Source organism: Dinoponera quadriceps, unplaced genomic scaffold (assembly GCF_001313825.1).
Source record: "Dinoponera quadriceps isolate SergipeBrazil2010 unplaced genomic scaffold, ASM131382v1 scaffold2420, whole genome shotgun sequence".
Classification (NCBI taxonomy): domain Eukaryota; kingdom Metazoa; phylum Arthropoda; class Insecta; order Hymenoptera; family Formicidae; genus Dinoponera; species Dinoponera quadriceps.
Window position 1 is genome coordinate 149840 of NW_014556754.1, and position 19626 is coordinate 169465.

The 19626-nt window shown below is 46.4% G+C and overlaps 1 protein-coding gene across 2 annotated transcripts in view; it reads left to right on the forward strand.

The window, feature by feature from the left end:
* Positions 1-13968: 13968 nt before the first annotated feature.
* LOC106748117 overlaps positions 13969-19626 on the forward strand; it is a 93548-nt gene continuing 87890 nt past the window's right edge. The window contains exon 1 of one of the 2 annotated variants that reach the window (XM_014626347.1): positions 13969-14304. The gene's annotated coding sequence lies outside the window, so the exon portion shown is untranslated. Of the gene's footprint in view, positions 14305-15915; positions 16080-19626 lie in introns of those variants that run through there. The other variant, XM_014626348.1, reaches the window with a different exon arrangement.

Genomic DNA, 19626 nt, shown 5'->3' on the forward strand with positions numbered 1-19626 from the left:
CGTAAATGTAAATCAGCCGGAGCCACGGATACTCAGCCCCGTAACACGAAAGGGGCGCGGTGCCGTCCGTCCACCCGCTTTATGCCGCCCCATCCTCTGTCCATCCTTCTTCTCGGTATTCTCTTTCACTCTGTCCCCGTAAATATATTTACCACGAAATCCATGCATTATGCTCCCGCGAGCGAGCCGCGGATTATTCGGACCGGCGAGCGACTCGAGTGTGCGCGCGTACATACCGTATTAAATTCTGCGAAGATTGCATCGTTGATCTCTTCGGCCGATACAGATTTATTAGTTTCCCCCCCAGTCTCTCCCGCTGAGATCTCCGCGGAGACAGCGAATGGTAAATATCGCTTCTCGTCACTAAAGTGAAATTTGTGTTGCAAAATGGGAAGTGGGAATTTGCGGGGCTGGGATTGACAAGGGTGGATGTCGCGAGCAGGAATGCTGAGTTAATTGTCCTGCGAGGATCTCTCCTCGATAGTCATGCGTTTTTAAGTAACAATATCTATAAATAGTAATCGGCACTCTTCGTAATTTTATAATCGAGCTCTTGTGACGGGAAAATATTCCGACGTCACATTAATCCCGGTATCGCAATTTCCGAGATTGACAATTCTCGATTATATCGGGTTTTATTCATTGTTTAAACCAACACGACAGACCCTTTCAGTTTTGCGCGGAGGATTAATGTTTTTTTTCAATCGCCCGCTGCTTGCGAAAATTAAAATAAACAGGCGGAAATGAAGAGAAATTGAACGCCGACTGTAGGCCGACGAATTTGTAATTTAACGGGGCTTTTAGAATTCGCCGTTATTTCGCAACTTCACAGATTGGATTCCTATGAACTCTTTTAATTCGCCTATTTTTTTTCGCGGAGGGTTATTTAAACCGTGCCCGTTCTGAAAAAGCGCAATTGGCCGGGAATACTATGGTATGTAAGTGCGTTGCACGTTTCCTATTACGCGAACCGTGTTGCGCCCTGTTCGAGTTATTGGGAATAAAAGGAACAAAAACTAGCCATCCGATGAATTCGGTGCCGGCGGCCACGAATATTGGCCCAATAAAGGACCTACCATAAAGCCCGGCGCAGTTGTGTATTTCTTTCAGGATATTTTGTCACAAAGCAAACGCTTCACAGATCAATACAGCTGCATAATTTGGCTAATCGTTTTCATTTTCTTCGTGAAGTAATTGTTTTTCCTTGCACAAGTCCCACTCAATTAATTCAGCGAATATCAAACCGCATTGATTCTCGGCAAACAAACGGGGATACAAAGGATCACACACGGTCTATTCTCCGGGACTTTAAAAATCGAACAGTGGGGTTGTACGATTGTAAACCGAGAGGAGAAGTGTTAAGACCTGTTGAATCGCAATAATCAGAAAATTGTCCGTTTTGCATTTTTTGTTAAATTAGAACGAATTATCGATCGGATCGTAAAGATTAAGGAAAATTCATGCTATGGGAAATTCACAGTCATTAAAATATTTTGATGTAGAGAGGGTGAAAAAATGTGAAACTACATATTATAATTTTTCGATAATTGTACTTTTCTTTTATACCTCGATAGATATTAAGATTTTCACAATAATCATCAATATTTCGGTGTTGTAATATTAACAATATTTATTTCTTAATTAAAATATATTTATCTTAGAATAATCCTCAGTGTCGCGGAAGGATAAAGAGACGTATTAAGAATCCAAGCGTATTTTATTATCGAGCAAGAAATTGAGCGGAAAATGAGACGCTGCAAATTTATTCAATCGGCCAGAGAAGGTGGTAATATGAAAAACAAAGGGATTCGCGTATAAATAAGAAAGAAACCTGGCCGGCGGACGAAGCGGTCGGGCGAATCCTCGTGTTCCATTGTGTTCTCCAGCTTTGACTACCGCAGACGGTTTTCACATTATTTCTTTACTTCCGCCATGACAGGCGTCCTGAGCGAAAAACTTTCTGGAAATCAAACCGGCCCAAGCCGGCTCAATTTAACTCCAGGCGTAAAAGCTCGTTTGGCTCGTTAACTCAGTAGAAGTTATCGTTGAAATTACATTTTGTATTTGCAAATGTGACGCCTATCTTTCGTCCCATTTTCACTTCGCTTTTCGACGTTAAATGTGAGACTGTCCGACTTAACAATGTGTCTAACAAGAAAATTATATTAAACGTTACGACATACTAATTTGTAATTTTACTTATCGAGTGCAATCGCATTATCATCGCGCATCGAATCGTAACATTGAAATATGATTCTTTATTTTTATCTTTTTCTTTTTTTGAAGATTATATTTTCAGGCCAAAGTTTAAATCCAACTTGGGGATTAAGTTGAGGTTTGATCGCGGTAACCTAAACAAACCCTTAGGGGTGGAGTAGCCGCTAAACAGCCGGGACCTCTCACCGACAGGAAATTTGATGAGGGTCCAGCCGAAACAAAAGAAATAAGGTATGTACATGTGGGGAAAATCATCCTGGAGCGATAAAAGCCCTCGGTCACCCTCTTGAAGTGTTCTTGACGAAAATATGCTCATTTGTTACTCAACCTTCATCAACGAGTTTTTATTGCGACAGAAACTAAACGTATCCAGGAAGATGAGTCTTCTCTCTCTGCAAAAAATTTCCAATTAATCATATAAAAAGCTACTAGTAGTGGTATTAACAATATTGCTTACCAGATGATCAGACAGAAGTTCTCACAGTGTGCTCGAAATAATTAATCGTAGCAATTGAAACGGCAGTGTCTTAAAATGTTGCATCTTTAAAATGTTAAATAATTGAGGAACTAGCGTTGCCCATTACACTGCTGGATGCCTAAAATATTAAATTTATTGCTCACGATCGGGACTTCGAAATATCGGATACTCGGAACTTTGAATGCTTGAATTATTAAATACTCGAAACTTTGAGTGCCCGTAACTCGCGCATAAATACAACTTTGCATGCTTGGCACATTGAATATCCCAGAATGCCGAATGCCTGGGATAGTTTACGATAAGAACTTTAAGCGCCTCGGAGCATCGCGAATTCCGAGTACCGCTGTTTGGTAGGTTTAACGCACGCGCAATTTTCGGCCGGGCAGAAATTGCGAAAGCTTGCGACGTTACATTCTTATAACTGCGCGCTTATGCGTCTACGTCCATGCGTAACAAGGAGAGAGAGAGAGAGAGAGAGAAGTTCGCTTGCCGGTGAGTATCACTCGTTTGTTTACGTAACTCGCTTTAACAAAATTTACAGCAACGCGATACTGCCATGCGTTGCGCCGGTAATTGAGCCGCGCGAGGAAAAGCGGAAATGGAGGTAAGCGGACGAGGTAATGACCGCGAGATTACGAGAGCCCGATCCCCGCCCGGTTCATTCCTCGAATTTCCTTCGCGTAGATGCTGGGATAACAATTTGCAAGGGACGTAAATGCGCCAGATGCCCGCAAGGGCTTGCAGGAGCACTCGGAAGGGAATCGATCCTCTATATGGACTCTGGAAGACCGCTCGCAGAATCTGGAATACAGTATTCAACTCCTATAATGGCGGGGAAGTTAATAGACCAAGTAATGATTCATCGAGTGATTCCGACCCTTTCGGTCCCTTTGCCGCTGCACAAAAGAGAAGTTCGCACGATTGTTAACAGATTTAGTCGATACGTGCGCAATTGTCGAATGTAACCAGCCTCCGCATTGTTGATACTATATTTTCTCTATATTAATTCATATAAACTGACGAAGAAGATATCCGAGAAACGATCGTACACAAAGGAAAAGGAAACTTCCTTTGGGTTTGATATGAAATTATGTGTGTTTATATTAAACAAACCCAAGTCAAACAAATACGTACTAAATCCAAAGGAAACTTTCTCTCTGTGTATATTTGCGAACGTTATACCATTATGCCCGGTATTCTTCGATCGTTGCTTTCGCAAAACACGCTCTGTGTTGTAATTCCGAGCACACAAGCGAAACGAAAGCTCCCGATATTGCGATTGTTTAATTCTTCCGCAAATACGAAGACCAAAATTTGGCGGAGTATCTAGGGAGATGGTTTCGGCGGAGATGGGAATCGATCGTCCATGGAGATTCCAGGATGGAGAGCACCCGAAGGATCCTCTAGGATCCCGATGGTTAGCACCTACCTCCGTAATGGCGTTCTAACAATGAAATATCATTGTCTGAGACGGTTGAAGCCACTTCGAACGGAACTAAACGAGCCCGGATCCCCTTATTTGAATAACCCTATCGTCCATTTTTGCGAACCAACCTCGGCCCAATCGACACGATTACACGAGACTCGCAGATCGGACAAAATCTCGGATAAACTCATCAGTAAACTCCGATCGGACGTAGTCCTGATTGTTAATTCAGCCGTTCGATTTCCTGAACTTAGTTACGGAACATAAATTAAGACTTTGAAGTCACCGGGGCTACGTCGCTCGTTCATTAGCGGCTCTTGCCGATCGAAATCGCGCCGATTAATATTAAAATCAAAAGTGTTCTTTCTTTCGCCTCCGTTGAAATGGAAAAAAAAGATGGATCGATATTCATTACGGACACGAAGTGAATTTCTACATCACCAGAGTTACGTTTCCGAATCAATATTCATCCGTCCATCCGTACACGTTCTCCCTCTTTCTCCTCATAGCTTTTATGGCCATTTGTTCTTTATGACAAGCATAGGTAATGCTTTTTTCGACGGTGCCTGACGGCAATAGCGCCAAGACGGTGAAGTTGAAATCGGTCAATATTATTTCTGCCATCTCGGCGTATAATGATAATTAATAGTCGAGGTATGTTGAAGATAATTAATTGTAGGGAAATAATTAATAGTACGCCGCGGTAAAATAAACATGATTGAACCGTAATTTATTATCCGTCCGCCGGGCCGGATAAATATTAAACAGCGAATTTCGCGGAGAGCCCGTTAATTACTTATATGGGGATTTAATGAATGGTGTTCTTCGGCGGATCGATGCCGCTGAATGGCCGGACGGCTGAATTTTCACCGGGCTGAATTTATCTCTAACTCGTTTCGCGTCCAGTGATTTCGTCCCGAGTTTAGAATACGTTAAATAGAGCGATCGCGATTTTTCCTTCCCTCTTCCTCTTCCCTCTCTCTCTCTCTCTCTCTCCCCTTTTCTTTCCTTTTTTACGGGCACCTAAAATACATCGCGACTTTACGAGCGTTTTCACGATCGCGCGGGCGTAACGCGCGACGTGGGAGAAGATGTTAAACATAACGCGTAATATTACGCTGTCGACGTCACTGTCGTCATCGTTCCGGCTTTAATGCACATCGCATAACGTTTATGCGCGCCCTCATTGCCGCATTTATGGACGGCGATTACACAATGGCGGGAGGAAAAAGTCATTCGGCTCACGCGCGCTGCGGGTATCCTTTTTGAAACGTGTCAATTTTCCCTATCGTCCTTTAATCCCCATCTCAATTCCTTTAATCCCTTCCCTTAATGCCGTTGCGCGGTGTATCTCGAGGCGTGCTTGAAAATCTCTATCGATCGCGCCGCAAATAAAGAGTGGAGTCTGACTCGACGACGTATTAATAAATAATTAATACTGGGAAATAAATTCGCAAGAAGCGTCCGTCGGGACGAGCTTTGTCGTTTTTACTCCGCCGCTTCGCCGTATTTCTCCAAGAGAATTACATTTATGACGGACTGTACCTTTCCCAATTTGGCGTTCGGTTTGATTGGTTCGATTCCGGTTTGCCCTAATTCGATCCGGTTACCACGCAATCGGCATAACGATTGACGTTGGCATGCCAACAATTACATCGTCGAACCGCTAGGATTTTGACCCCTCGTTAACGTGCTAACCGCGTCTCGGACAATGTCATAAGAACGTTAATCACGGGATCGCGCGCGTTGATTTCACGTACCTCGTGCAAAAAGTCAAATCGGATGAAATTCAACGCGGATGTATTTTGGCTCTTCCAAAAATGGCCCACCCTCAAACTCGGCGGCGCGGGTGTGTCGGCAAGAATTTGCGCGCCAAGACGCCGGAGGATGAAAATTCCCATGAACAATTTAGCGAAATTGAATAGCGAGGTCACCGGAGGCCGATTAAATAATTCCAGGTGGGCAAAACGGAGCTTTCATCGCTCTCACCGTCCGATTAACATCGCACGCGCGGATATTATTACCCGAAGAATAGCCGTTCAGGTGGCCGGGGGTGGTTGCCGGCCGGAAGAGGAAGGTCGAGGGGGAAGGCTCGGTTCTCTGAGTAAACTCGAGGCTTTCCTTTCGACGAGCTTTCGGCATTGTGCCCGGGCGAGCTTGCGCACGTAAATACCATGATTGATGGGATAGAAACAGCCCTTGAATCGCCCCTCCCCGCCCTCGCCCGTTCTCCGACCGACCACCCTCGCGACCAACCACTCCCGCTCGAAGTTTACAAGAAGGCCACAATGGGCCGAGCAGTGCCGATTTTCCGCGCAACCCCTCGCGATGGGCACTTAACACCCCATCCATCCCCGGTATTGTTTGATTGTTCAATGGCACGTGCTACGATCCTTTCCCCGGCCATCATCCCGGCCGAGTTCGTGTCGGGCTCTTCGACGTGTTCTTCTTCGAACGGTTCTCTCGCGATTCACTGTTAGTGAAGCAGAGTTCGCCCCTGGAGATCCTCAGAGACTCTCGAACATTTTTATAGCGAGCCGCGGCTTCAAAGAGTCCGAAAGACTCTCCGGGACATTCTCCCTCTCCCTCTATCTCTCTCGAGTGGTGTTCGAGTTCTTGTGAATTTCTCAAGGAGCAGTATGTCGGCCCAATTAACAGTTTATTTAATGTATGTCTTTCTCAAGTATCCTTAGCTCCTTCAATCGTGATTTCGAACGTCTTCGGAAACTGCGTTTGAATATTCCTCGGTTTTTCTTCTTTTCTTTCTCCCCCTTTCTCAAATTGTTAGTCGCAGTTTCTTGAAACGTCGTTAATGTTCTCGAACAGCCTGCGTTTCTCCGAGGTCGTGCTGCGAGATATTTCTGATTCTTTGAGACTACTCCCGGGGCATCCCTTTTCAGAGCGCGTCCATACTCTGAGATGCTCTCAGCTTCTCAAAGCTTCGGATCGCGTCAGTAGGTCCCTCCGTCGAGCAGCAAAAAGCACGTCGCTGTCTCGGCCGGGCTAATTACACGGCATTACAGGTGCATCAGCCGTAAAACCAGGTACACGCAGCCCGCAGGTACACTCGGCTAATTGAGTGGGAACAGACTGTCGCGGCTCGTACGCTCGCAAAACCACCACCGTCCCCCACCCTTCCGCGGGACATCGGTGGAGGAACTGCCAGGTGTAAATACATCCGCGCATTCCCACACACAATCGTGAATTGATGCGTCCCCTGCACTCTGTGGCCCCTCCCCTAAGCCTTTTCCGCTAGGTACTTTTACCTCTGCGAGTTCTTTGCGATCCTTCGACTTGATAACTTTGGTTTTGTCGTAATAAGTTATGATCCGCCGATTCAGAATTGGACGGGAGCGGAATATTTTTGTCGGGAAAGTTTGGAGAAGGTGGATTCTTAAATGTGCACAAATTTATTGTAAATTGCGTTTATAACTACGGGAATCGTAATATTGCTATTATAATATCGGCGTTGTCGGGAAGGCCAATACTCGAGACATCAATTTAAACGTGTCTCCGTTTGACGGTTACTCGAGAGAGCGAGTGCGAATAAAACGTATTGCAGTAAGAGATCAAAGATGAAGGTCGTTGATTGAGGACGCAATGGAGACGTGTACGTTACGCGCGCGTGTGTGTGCGTGTGCGCGTGCTGGTGCATCGCTGTCACCATTCGAAATCCAAGGCGTGCAAAGCACCGGGACACTGTGGAACTTTTATTCAGAGAGCGTCTTCAGAGATACGAGATCAAATTAGCTGCAGACGTCAGATCAAAATATACTTACTTCCTTGTGCGAATTCTTCGTCTCCTCCCTCTCTACTCTTTCTCTTGCGTTCCCACCTTGCCGCCTTTTTACCTCGTTTTATATCCGACAGTACCGCGAGTACCGCGTCGGATCATGTCGTTTCGCGAGACATTACACGTATTTGCAGAATAATCGGAAACCTTATAATTTATGCCGATAACGATTTTGCATTTACCGAGGAGAAATATTTCCATTTGCGTTTTTGCCTTTCTGTTAAATAATTTCCCGGCGTAATTAAAAGGCGAGGAAGACGAATAGGGAGAAATTTGCGAGGAGCTGGGAGGAACGCGCGAGGTGGTGGAGCAAGAAACGAGAAGGAAAGGGCGAGACGAAGAGTAGAAGCGGGGAAAGGGGCTTGGAGTAGCTCGAGGCTCGGAGATGGCAGGAATATACCCGTAGAATTGCACGTGATGCGAAAATTCGTTTATATGCTGCCAGGGCTGGCATCCCTATAATGTCTACCAATGCCGCGCATTCCATTCTGCTCGGATGACGCGTATTCCCGAGACTTTATACGCGTGTACGTATTTCACGCCGCGGATAGAAAATGCTGTCGCAACTACGCCTACAAATCAATGATTTTATCACCGTTAGATACATCGATGTCGAAATTACTCGCGACACTCGTCGATTTACGTCAATTGTATTATCTTCTTTGAGAATTAATTGGGGCGTGAAAAACGATTATGATATCATGTTATTAGTAATATAATATAGTATAGTATAACATAACATCGGGGGAGGATGGGACGTGTAGTTATATAAAATAATATATTTTTTATATATTTCCAAAATAAGCACTGTGATATATCCGACGTATACGTTTCAATCTCCACTTCCCCGTATTTATTTGTCAAATTTCCTGAAAAAGTGTGCGCGTCTTTGATTCCGAATCTGCAAGCTTCCCCGGTAAATAGAGCTCTCGGATTCACAGCCCTTCCCTGTTCATCCATCGAGTGCCGTTATAAGCGAGCGAATTTCACACACGTGTATACGTTATAGCTGGATTTCGCGGGTTGCGTGACTTCTCGATCGCCCTGCATCGTCCTCCGCGGCCGGAGGATGAATACGAATGGCGAGCCAACGGGGCGTACCTGTTGGTAAGCAGAAACGCAATATGGAATATCGAATGCACTGACTCGGCTGTCTCGGCCAGACATTCCCGTGGCCCCGCATGAAGCCACCGGATGCATCAAATGCACGAAATGCAGCGTGATAACGTCACTCACAGGACGCAGGGTCGGTAATTCGGCAACGACGTGAAAGGGGCGACAAGGGAAAGGGGAACGGTTCCCACCCCGGCCGTTCGGTGGGAGTAATTTTCGAAATTGGCCCTTCCAGGTACGACGACGTCGATTCGACGCGCGCGTAAAAATCGCGCGGCATCGGCGGGGGATGAATAATCGCCCTGCGTTTGAATTATCCAAGGGAACATCTGGAGACTCGAAACGAGGTGTATCGAGGAATTTCGCCCGGCGATTTAAGCCCCCATCAGCCGGGACATTTGATTCCCGCGGCTGTGTGCCTGTGTGTATGTGTGTGTTTTCGCACAACTCCGAGCTGAGGTCGGAATTTCGTGTCTTTAGAACCGCGCTCGATCTCAGTATTCTGAATTGACGTTTGAATTTCTGCACACACCCTCACTCTCACACGCGCGTGCATGAAACTTCGTAATCTTGAAATTTCAAGTTCATAGACTTTGAGTTTATAGAATTTTATACGTTACATAACTGACGACATCGCACCCCCCCCGAGTACCCCTGATATTCTTACGTACTTGGGGAAAGTGCGCGGCGTATCCCGAAGTTTATTATCGTTCTATTTTCAAGTGTCGATCCTTGTTCTAGCGTTCATGGTCGCGCGTCTTGCCAACGAAGCCGGTGCATATACCAAGCGACGTTATATCGGCTCGTTGATTATCGTAGGTGGTCGGGAGTCGATACTCCGAATGGTCGATACTCGTGGCTATCTTCGAGCTTTCGCTTCGGTAGCAAGGAGGCTTGTTTGCGGCAAGGACGTGCCGTGAAGCTTGCCGCAGAGCTTACTGGAAGTCAAGCTTCAGGAATAATAAGACGATACTCCAGGCTGTCGGCGCTTCTTCGACTTTGGTTCCACCGATCCTCTTGTGCTGTGATCGCCGGAGGGGAAGAGGCGGGCGAATTCTGCATATTCCAGATTCTAAAATAATTTTCGTAGTTTTTCAAGGTGTTTATGATCTTCTGTTGAGATATGCATACACGGAGATAAAGATTTCTTTGGATTTGATAAAATTTCTTTAATTGAAACAAACTTTCTCAATTGAATAAATTTTGTACATGACACTTTTATCTTTCAAAAATCCAACAATATTATATCGTACACATTTTGTTAAGTATTTTAATGATATTAATTAAAATTTAATATTATTAATGGTAACTGACTGCATATTATATGATATTCGCTTTATCAGTATAATTTTATTTTAATTTACAACATAGAAGTGATTATAGATGTAAGTATAAAAGTAACATTATCGCGCCATTTACATTTGAGTTTTCGCAGAAAGTATTGCGTTATATATATGTATGAATTTTTTGGTGTATTTCGGTTAATAATTCTTAAGCCGGATATGTTGATTAAATAGTGCTGTACCGTTAATTGAATCGTTTTATAACGTTGAGACCTTTTCAAAAGTTACAACAATGGCCGGCGGATTTTATCGACTGCTTCCCCGTTAAAATCAGGGTCCCCTTTGTTCCCGCTTTTTAGCTTCTCCGCGAGGAAGACATACCGAAGAAAAGACACCGAGCCGCTGCCACCGCCCAGGGAGCCCTTTTATTGACGGTGATAAACATTTTTATGAACCCCATGCGAATTACTACTTTTTATAACCCCGCGACTGAACTGTCGCCTTGCCTAACCCCCTAACGTTCAGCCCTCTTTCGGTGTCCTCGTCCTCGAAAAGTTTCCCTCTTTTCAAGCATCTCAATACGAAGAAAGCTTGATATATCCTTGTGAGATTTCAGAATTTAAACCTTTGTAGCCGAAAATGTATGAATTTCCCTGTGATCCGCCGATTCGCGGGGCTGTAAGTTTAAAATTAAAGGATCTCAAGATACACAGAAATCCCCGAAGGGTAAAAGCTTAAGCATATGTACTTCAGTTTTTAGAATTCCCCGAACTTGGAATCTTTCGTATATTGAAACTGAGGATCTCTTGAAAACTTTCGATTCTTAGGACTTCTTGTATTTTTAAAACTTTAATAAAAGCGAAACGATTGGAGAGCCTCAAGACCTTCGGACACTTCAATGACGTAAAAAAAAGAAGAAATGATCTTCTTACAGCAGTAACGTTGTTATATAAGGTGAAAAGAAAAACTTTGCGTATTCAACTTCATAATGTAGAAGTTTTTCATATCTCAGGTCTTTAAATCTCGGGGGAATAATTATAAAAAATGACGTATTTCACAGCGCAAATACGTTATTATAACGATACTGCCTCTACGTAGTCGTCAGACAAATGAGTTTCATTTAATTCAACTTCATGACATGTAAATCCTTGGTTTCCGGGATCCTTAGATCCGAGTAGGATTATACTGTGTCCTTCGTAGTCCAAGCTGGCGGCACGGGGCGCGCGTTCCATATAATTGCGCTATAATAGCCATCGCAGGTGTCGGCTCGTTAAATTGTTAATACATCGCTGCGGAGAGCGGCGAGGAATTTCCGGAGTTAATTCCGCAGCTTTCCGGTTCCACGGGAACGAGTTTAAAGAAGTTTCGACCGATTACTTGCTCGTTAGGAATTAATAACGTCCACCAAACGCTCCGCGCCTCCTTCGGATTTATCGACGACTCGCTCGCTAATTTCGCTTTTCGGGGTTTTTCCTTTCTTTTTTCCTTTCCTACGACTTTCCGCGACTTTTTATCAAAAATTTGTATAAACTTTCGGTGCTTTGCGTTAATCAGGCTCCGTAGTGATGCGGGCTCTGCGTCCGATCGTTCTCGTCTTGTGCGTTAATTTTTCGAAAACTTCGGGGAGTTGAGTTCGTTGAACTGCAGTAGGCAGAGTTTAGGAATTTGGAAAGAAGCCTCGTAAATAATGAGGAATACGGGAAGCCGCTCCGAAAAAAATGAAAGGTGAGAGCCGAGGGGAAATTTGGGGATTTACCGGAGGGCAGCAATTATTGCGAACACATTTTACGTGTATATTAGCGGTGTAAAGCCCGCGATGGCTGTCGATATATCGCGATATCTGTCATTGCGTGCATACCAGCACGAACGGACAATTAATTAAACAAACAATGTAGTCCGGCAGTAAATTAAATTAATCGTATGATAAATAGATATGACTTCCATTCGCTGGAATTATTTAACGCACGTTAGAAATTCGTGATCCCGAAATCCGTGAAAGTGTATCGAGCGCGATACATCGTACATGGTGGCCTAAAATTTGTGCGGTTAATTTGAAACGGATCAAATATTGAACAGACGCAATTGGTTGTGATTGTCATGTCAATGTTCTCATGATAAAAGTCAAGCGTTTCAGGACTGTGTCCGAATCAAACGGAGAGAAGAAGCAAGTAGGTGAATTTTATATATTTCCTGTTTTGCAGAAAGTTGTGCAGAATTTCACTTTATATTTTTTTGCAGGTGCTTTGCAGGAAAAAGGCCGGAGAGAAAACGACGGAAAGAGAGAGAGAGCGAGAGAGAGAGAGAGAGAGAGAGAGAGAGAGAGAGAGAGAGAGAGAGAAAGAGAAGAAATACATCGGATCGTTCCGATACACCGTATAGACGGATGCGAAAAAAGTTTCGCCGGTGCGCGCATCGTTATCAATAACTGACAGCGATCGAGAGTAAAAGTAAGCTGAGATTTCCCGAAATTGACTCGGAACATTCGTATCGGAATCCAGATATGGATGAGGCATCGATATGACGGATGCGCGAGATTTCGCGAGGAAAGTTTTGTCGCGCTGCCATTAATAATAATAAACGTCGCGACGTCGATAATAACTCGCTCTATAACGGCGCTCGCCGACTTCGCCAAACGCGAGGAGACGCGAGACAAGGAAACGGGGAAACGCGCGACCGGGATTCCCCGGGGTACATACGTCTTCGCTTACGTTCAACGCGTTATTTTATTACCGTACTATCGCTAAATTTGCTTCGGGGTCGCTTTTTGCCTACTCGGAAATTTTCCCTTCTTCCGCCGCGCGATAAGCGATATTACTCCGATACGACTTTCTTTCATAACTTTGTAAAATTGCGGAGCGCTGCGTCCCACCTATATCCCTGAATCTAGAGATTCCTGCAGGGGCTTCGGGCGGCCTCGTTAACTGTTAAAAGCGGTGAATTAAGAATGGATACAATTTCACTCTTGCGTGTAATCTTGCAAAGTCGCAGGAAAAACGGCTTTTCGGGAATTCGTAATGCTCGATATCTCCCGACCAACTTGCTCTTCAATTTGCGATTTTCAACTTTCAGCTCTCTCCCTCCCCCTCTCTCTCTCTCTCTCTCTCTCTCTCTTGTTTCGAGATTCTAAACACTCTCTACCTCCGCCTCAGATTCTGAATTATCATTTTAAATGTATTCCACCTGAATTTCAGTTGCCGGTGTATCTTACCGTTTCACCTACGCTGAAATAATTTCGGCCGTTTGTTTCATCCCCGCGCTTCCATCGCGGAGCGTATAAAAAAAAAGCCCGTGTGTCTCTGTGTTTTCGCAGTTGCGTAAAACACAGAAAAACCCTTCGAAATTTCGAAGCTCAACCCGTCCCGAACGCTCGCTCGTCCGACCGTTCGTTTCATCCCCTTTCTCCCCCCCCCCCNCCCTTTCCCCCCCCCCCCCTCTCCCCATCCTCCGCGAGGTCCGTAAAATATCGCCGTCGAAAATCGCGATGATGATGCGGTCGCCAAGCGAGACGCTCACCCTCTTGGCATCGCACCCACCCTCGCTCTCTCTCTCGGCGCCGCTTCCGCCCTCTTCCGCTGCCCGTCGCGACGCTCACCCACCGTCGCGTTCGGTGGAGGCGTGCGTTTACGAAGGGCCAGTACGCCACCAGCCGTCGAGCGGATCGAACGCAGCATCGTTCGCGCGTCGAGGCCGTCGAGTTCCGCGATTGCGGCGGCTGATCACCGCGGATGATCTTCGCGCGACACGCGATGACGGCTTCCCGGAGGCTCGGGCCCTCCTCGCGCTGCCGTGTGCAGGTGTGCACGTGCACGCGCGCCTGCGTATCGGCCGCGAACACCGCGCCAACGACGTGATCGCCTCGTGAAGATAGTCATTTCGCCCGTGATTACTCCAGTGAGAACCCGATCGTCGTCCAGGATACGGCGTAACACGGACCGCCGGGGTTGTTAATGCCGAGGAGCGCGAACCCAGGTGTCTTGCTTGCGTGTGCTCGGAGGTGGGTCGGTTTCCGCCCGGTTCTGTTTTTTCACTCCGTGCCTGTGGACCGCGTTCACAGGGCAAGCTGATCTCCGATTCTTTGTTCCGCACGCGCGCGCGCGAGAGAGAGAGAGAGAGAGAGAGAGAGACCGTCATCCGAATTAATTCGACCGCGAGCGTGGATTATTAATGCTGTTGACACACCGGGACGACGATGTTAGAGAGCTGTCGCAATGCTGGGAAGCCTCTTCGAAGACGGGAATTCGGAGATTTCTGTATTCCTAATTCTTATGTATCCTTCATCAGCCGCGCGGCGCCTGCGGGAACGGCGTGATTGGCTCGCGATGATATCCCAGTAATTTCGTATCACAGTAATTTGCTTCCAGTCGAGCGGATTGTCAAGGTTAATCCGCTTATTAACACGAGTCATTAGTGCCGGCGCACTCGAAGTTGGGGAAAACGAGGCTTCCGGAAAGGCGTATCTCTCTCGTGCTTTCGCCCCGATGGATTGCCGGATCCATTATGATTTTTGCATTTCCTACACTCTCTCAGAGGGACGCTTTTCGGGCTTCGCGTACTTGACTCGTTTCCTTCGAGTGTCAGTTGATCCTTCGACTTAGCGTTAAGTCGTCCACCTCAAATATTTGCCGAGTACTCGCAGCTTTGCGTCTTCGGGTCTCCCTGAAACGCTCTCGGCTCTTCTTCCCCGAGACACTTAATCCCCCACGATCAGTCGATTGTTGTTCGTGGCTCCGGATCTTTCTTTACGAAGATCCGTCGAGCGCCACGTCATCACGTCACCACGATGGAAACCTTAATTTCAAGTTCTCCGTTCATCCCGATCGTAATATTCGGGAATCCACCAGAGATGAATCCGCATCGCCGATAAGTATTTCCGGGGTGCCCAACGGGATTTCCTCCTGGAATCGTTCGATCTTCTTCGCACTTAATTTCCTCCACGTGTTTTCGCTGACGTAACGTTCGTCGATGTAATTTCATTAAGTTCAAGGCTTATATATTAAAACAGGACGAGACATTTTCAGGCTCCGGACAGATCGGGAGCCTCGGATTCTCCCGCATAATCTCGCGGTCGGAACACACCCTAATCCGCGCACTGTTCGCCAGGACCCTATGGTCCTGTCCAGGATTTGGGACGAGCGGTCGCTCGTGACAGTAGAAAAATATCGCGCATGGCGCCCGCTGCTTTTTCCGCTCGGGGGGTTGGAGGGGCCGGTCTCGTCTGACACTGACACGTCGGTAATGACTTCGAAGAGACATGTACGGGGTGGCCCGAATTGTGGAAACGCGCTCAGCAACACCGAATTTTCCGGAGCGTTCCTCCTTTTCCCCCGCTCGTCCCGCATTAGGCGTCGGTGGCGGGTTTCTTGCGGGTTTCTACGCCGCGCGTAATTCACTTCATCCGCCGTGTGCGACGACGCGTCGTGCTCACGCACGAAAAGTTAGCGCTGTTCGGTGGGAAATTTGGAAAATGGAGCGGCATTCGTTGCGGGATTAAAACGGGATCCGCGCCACGTCGTAGTAAGTGGGTGGTGTTTGCTTACAGCACAAACGCGCGCGCTCTTTTTTTTTTTTTGTAATAAATACGCCCTGCGAAAAGTGTTCGCGCACCGTGTGCATGCGTGCGTGCGTGCCTAGGGACATGTATCTGTTACGCGCAACGAAATTTATATTACGCGTAAAATATCCTGCCTCCGCGTTTAAAAGCTGCGCGCAACTCGATCCCCCTCGAAAACGCTAAAACATTCGTCCACCGCGAAATCGTTCTAATGCAAGGTAAATATTTTCTCGCGCAACGGGAATTGTTTTGCACCAGGCAAATATTTTTCCGCGCGACGCAATCGTTTTAAATTGCATTCTCTTTTTCTCTCCTTTCCCCCCTCTCTCTCTCTCTCTCTATTCCTCGTTCTATCGCTCGCTCTATCTCTCCCGGTGGATTTTCCGATCGCGATCGAGGACGCGCCGTTGATCCGAAATTTTCGCGTCGCGCCAGCATTTCCCGGCGGACGCGACTCACCGTTTTTTTGATTGAAAAACGCGTAATTTGTAATTTCCCGTGGGCTCCCGGGGAAATCCGCGAGACGACACCGAAATTACGGTAGCTCTTGGCGATTCGTCCGGGATTGGCGCGGATCCCGAGCGCGCGTCGAGATTTTAACGAACGCCCTTTCCCCCCCCACCCCCTCTCTCTCTCTCTGCCGCCGTTGCCGTCGCGTCGGGTTTGATTAGAGCTCGCGGACGCGGAAATCGCTCGTCGCGGCGCGGAAACCGTGAAAATCGTCGCGCCGGCGCGGCCGTCCTCGCGCGATTTTACGGTGACTCGTTTCGCTGAAACCGAGCCGTGTTCCGGATCGGGCTTAATTAGCACGGCTACGTGCCTGCTATCGTTCGTTAATGATAGTTATACAGGGTGTGGCACAGTTGTGTATTTTCCCCTTATTATACCGTGCCGTATATCATAGGCAGATTACACGTTCGCTTTAGCGTGTAAGCGCGCGAGAGGGAGAGAGAGAGAGAGCAGTTCGAAATAATGTCCGCGGCGACGCTCACGGGGGAGGCTTTATTGGACAAATAAAAGACGCAATTCGCAGCTCGAACACGGCGGATGGCGCGGATATCGAGCGATTCCTGCGAGATAACTTCAATCTCGTCCACGGCTCGCCGCACTACGAATTTCGCGATTAAAGATAACAGTCCGAATGACACGCACGGCGCGAATTCCTAGCAGAATTCTTCGCTCGCAATATCCAACCCGAGCTGCCGCTATTCGGCCGAATGGCGTTTTATTGGATCACATCACACCGTCATACAGGCCGATCTAATGGGCTACGAGCATAGGATCAAGCGGGCGAGGAGGGAGCGATGCTTTGATCTTCTTGGGAGGTCGTCTTCTCACACCAATTCTTGGGCTTTATCCGCAACATTTAGCGAGTAATTACTCGCCACGCGAGGGTGCCCAACGCAAAATTGGGCTCGCAGTTTCGGGTCGTTCCTCACTCCGAAGAAATGAACTGAAATATTTACGAATCCTCGGGCGTAAATCCACGAAGGACGCGATGCTGACTCGAAAACCAAACTGAATATTTGCCCAAACTGCGAAAGTCTAAAATATAATATTAAAATATGATATTATATTTAATAATATAATATTAAAATTGTCATTTATTTAATTGGCGTAATATGAAAATTATCACAGACTCAAGAAAAGTGCAGCGGAACGCTCTCAGTGAAACACAATGATTCCGATATAATAAAGAACTTCGTGTTGGAAACGATCCACTGAAATTCTGTGTTACTTTAACCCTTCGTTGATCGAAATATTTTTCACCCACGAATGGTCGCAATGTGCCTCACACATACACTCATTTCTTCACCTACTTCTTGAGATCATTTTTCTTTCGCTAGTATTTGGCTAATAGACCAGGCACTGAAGTACATAAAAACAGTGAAGAATAAAGAAGACAAAAACAAATATTGACAAGGACGAATTCGGCCGAATAACAACGTTGTTGTCTGGACGTATTTATTAGATATACGACTTAAACATTAGATATGCGATATAACGGGGGGTTAACACGTGTTATGTGTCAAACTCGCTCACCTTGTGAGAAACATATGTTGATAAGGTGAATATGCTAATTTAACATTATATTGGTGAATTTTTAACATATATTTATATTAACCGATGCAGTTGCAGCTACACATCGTAACGAATGCGCGTTGTAATTTTGCACGGTCTAAGATGATATTCCGACACCCTCCCCTTTCCCCTGGTTCAATTTGTAAGTGACAACCGAAAGAACTATAACAAGGCAACTAGGATGCCCTACCACACCGCTCGTCTCGCGGACAGTCGGAGACTCGAGCTGGCTGAGTTTGAATTTGAACACCGTGGTGATGCGATTTTGGGCACTCGCTCGAATTCTCGCTCTCGAAGTATTCACCCCCTGCTTATCCGTCTATCCATCTTCCGTGCGCGCGCGGGGAATTCCGGGCTGCCCGCAGTCTTGAAAAGCTCAGCTCAACGTTGGGCCGCAGGAACGTCCGGCGCGCGACTCGCCCTCTGAATCGCTGCCACGGGGAAATACAGACGGACGTTCGCTCGCTCGCACATACGGCCGTTTTGTTTGCCGGTTCCGCAACGAGACAGCCATTTTTATCGATGATCGCCGCGTCGTCTCTGGTGTCGGATCGGCCGGATATTTCGACACCGGAATGCGTCCGCAGCAAAACAGCCAGGCCGGCCTGACAGAGGCTGGCCGGGGCTGGAAGTGTCGGTGGAATTCGTTTTCAAACCCGCTGACGATGGCGCGGTTGACAATACGACCGACTGTTCCAACAACTTGGGCTCTTCAAGAATGCAATTAATCGCCGTCCGGTATTGTCGCCGGCTCGGGTATTCTCAGCTCGTACACACAGTAAACAATTTTGTGCCAAAGTTAACACATTTCACATGCCTTAAATGGTTCGCCCAAATGTTTGCTAATTTAACATAATTTGACACAATTAATTTAACACAGGATGAATGCGTTGAGGAGTAACGACAATATTATGTAAGAACACGTACTCAAAGTTAAAGCAACACAGAATTTCGTTTTAACGCAAAATCGCTGACTGAATTTTGTTCCTGGACATTTACACAGTGTTAACGATTATTGAATTAATATAACAATCTCAATTTAACAAATGTATTTAGTTTACGTATAACGTATTCAGTTCGTGCACAGCGCATTGTTGTATTATATTGTTACGTAATAGTATTACATTTTAATGTTGTAACGATATATCGTACGTTCTCATAGCTCTAACTATTTGCAATCTAATGCCTAACTGTTCATTGCTTATTGCAAATATTTAGTAATCGGAAGTGATCGATGCCGGAGAAATTTATCGAGAGCGCGCGTCTTCCTGTTAGCCTCGAAACGAAATTGTTCTATCAAGTCGCATTGTGCAGATTGGTCAACGCATTGGGCCTATGAGGAAATTAAACCGACGCGGTATTAATCCGAGCGTTTGTCGCATGTATGTACGCTTACACGGAGAGGGAACGGGGTTGACAAAGAATTCTCGAATCACTAGAACCTCCTCTTTCCTTTATTACTCCTCAGCCACGAGAGACAGCAGAAATCCCGTTGTGTGGAATTTCTGGACTCTCGACCAGCCAAAGTTCTCAAGAAAAAGAGTAATTACAAAAGGACGAGAAGAAGAAAAAAGAAAGATGCACACTGTGAGGAAGCTCCCTATCCCCCTCCTCTCCCTCTCACCTTCATTCTCTCTCCTTGGATTACATAGTACGGGAAGTGTTGGGGGGGGGGGGGGGGGG